A 2,754-nucleotide genomic window follows, 5' to 3' on the forward strand; every position below is an offset into this window, starting at 1 on the left:
GTTCATGCTCTCACACCATTCCAAGGGTCTTCATCCCAAATTGCATAGCTAAGTGTCTGTGGAGATTCTCCGTCATCCAGGTCAGGGTTGTCCCAAAGGTGCTTTTTCAGGAGGCAACTGGACTTTCTGATTTTTCTTTGAAGACGCTTCGCTTCTCATCCAAGAAGCTTTATTGAAGAAGGTTTTTGGATGAGAAGGGAAACATCTTCAAAGAAAAACCAGAAAGTCCAGTTGCCTCTTGAAAAACCACCTCTGGGACTATCAGCGGAGGGGAAAACACTGTGCAGGGACGAAAAGAACGTGGGCCCTGGGGAACCTTCAACCCTTTCCCAGAGTCCAACTAACGACTGCAGCGCCCCCTCCTGGAATAGAGCAGCCGAGGGTCTCCGCAAAGCAGATTCCCACACCTCCTCCTCCTCCTCCATCTGTCTCCCACCGCCCAGCCATCCCCCCTTTCTCTTCTTCACCCAGCCACAGTGGACGTCCTTCTCCTTTGGGGTTTCTTGCACACTCGGCTGGCAGGGAATTCTACTTCACGCCCATTTGCACACCAGCTCCCACCAGATCAGCCCCCACTGGATCAGAGCCACCAAGACGGTCTTTACGGGAGAGACCTCTGCAGCCAAGGGACGATATGGGGCAGTGGTGGGTTTCAATTTTTTTTACTATCAGTTCTGTGGGTGTGGCTTGGTGGGCGTGGCATGGGATGGCTTAGTGGGCGTGGCTTGGTGGGTGTGCCAGGGGAAGGATACTGCAAAATCCCCATTTCCTCCCGATCAGCTGGGACTTGGGAGGCAGGGAATAGATGGAGGCGGGGCCAGTCAGAATTTTTACTACCGGTTCTCTGAACTACTCAAATTTTCTGCTACCGGTTCTCTAGAGGTGGTCAGAACCTGCTGAAACCCACCTCTGATACGGGGGCTTCCCTTCTGCCCTCTCAGTGCAGAAGAACAGAGTTGGAAGGGGCCTTGGAGATCTTCTAGTCCAGCCCCCAACTCACAAAGGAGACCTGCCTCAGGTGGGGCTGACAAGCACTCACTCCTCCATCCACTCACCCCTAGTGGATCCTGCCAAATGGGAATCTCAGCCTCCTCCTCTCCTGGAAGTGGCAGCCACCTATGGAGCCTGGAACACTGGCAGTCCTCGACTTACGACCACAATTGAGCCCAAAATTTCTGTTGTAAAGAGAGACCGTTGGGAAGTGAGTTTTGTCCCATTTGAATGACCCTTCTTGCCATTGTTGTTAAGTGAATCAATGCAGATATTAAGTTGGGTACACGGTTGCTAAGTGAATCTGGCTTTCCCATTGGCTTTGCTCACCAGATGGTGGGAAAAGGGGATTACGTGACCGTCATAAATAGAGTCAGTTGCCAAACCTCTGAATTTAGATCATGTGACCCCCCCCTCCCCCAGGGATGCAGCAATGGTTGATGGAATGGAATGAAACGGAACAGAATCAAGAATCAAGACTAGGATAGTGAATGAAGAATAAAGACTAGGATAGGATAGGATAGAATATAGGGTATAGGATATAGGATATAGGATATAGGATATAAGATATAAGATATAAGAGATAGGATAGGATAGGATAGGATAGGATAGGATAGGATAGGATAGGATAGGATAGGATAGGTCAAAAGTCAGTTTTTGAGTGCCGTTGTAACTTTGAACAGTCACTAAATGAACAATTGTAAGTTGAGGACTACCTGTACTTGGTGCAAAGCCCAGCCACCACCTATGCAACATTTATTCCTTCCTCCTTCTGTCACCAACCCCCACCCCACTCATTTTGCGTGGTGTTGCAGAGGCTTCCATGCGTCTGTCATTTGGAAACCACAAGTGTACAGTCGCCTCGGATGATGCCCTTTGAGTGGGGGGCTCTTAGATGGCCTGGGGAGAAGGGAAGTGACCGACTGGCAGCCTGACAGTTCACCAGGCAGGGCCCCGCCCTTCCCACTCCTTTCTCCTTTATCATCCCCATCATCTTCCTTAGTTTTCAGTTTGGAAAAAGAGAAAAGCTTTGGAGCAAAAATGAAAAAGTGCTCAGGAGCCCCCAGACCTCTCCATGGGCCCACTTGGCAGACATTCCTGGGGGCTCCATTGTGACCAGCCCAGACCTGCAATTCTCCAAGCTGAGGAGCCCCCCAGCAGGAGCCACAGCAGAGAAATCACAGAATAACAGAGTTGGAAGGAACCTTGGAGGTCTTCTAGTCTAACCCCCTGCTCGAGACCCTATACTAGTACCCTATACTAAGGGTGTCCAACTTTGGAATTTTAAGATTTGAAGTTGTGGACTTCAAGTGCCAGAATTCTCCAGCTATTCTTAAAAGTTTCCGCGGTTAGACCCCCTGCCCTATCCCATTCCAGACAAGTGGCCGTCCAATCCGATTCTGCAATGCAGGGAAGGGGGTCCACGCGAGGCGTCTCGGCGCCTAGGGGCTGAGAGAGGAGAAGCCTTCTCCCTGCCCCGGGGTGAGGTGGGGAGTCGAGGGATATCGGGGGTCACCGCTCCCCTTTTGGGAAGCCACGGAGCCCTCCCCGCCCTTCCGCCCGGCCCCCGCTGACGTTTCCCCGCCGGACCCCCGGGCGCCGAAACCTTCCCCGCAGGAGTCATCCGGAGGCGCGGGACGGGCGGGGCGGGGCGAGGGGGTTTCCCAGCCCGGCCCTCCGGAGGGGAGGGAATGGGGGGTGAGGGGCGCCGCACTCTTTGCCCCGGAGCGGAGTCGGAGGCGGCTCAGTCGCCCAGCCATCGCC

The sequence above is a fragment of the Pituophis catenifer genome, unplaced genomic scaffold (genome assembly GCF_029215685.1).
Source record: "Pituophis catenifer annectens isolate HBS135680 unplaced genomic scaffold, rPitCat1.0.hap2 SCAF_3, whole genome shotgun sequence".
Taxonomy (NCBI): Eukaryota; Metazoa; Chordata; class Lepidosauria; order Squamata; family Colubridae; genus Pituophis; species Pituophis catenifer.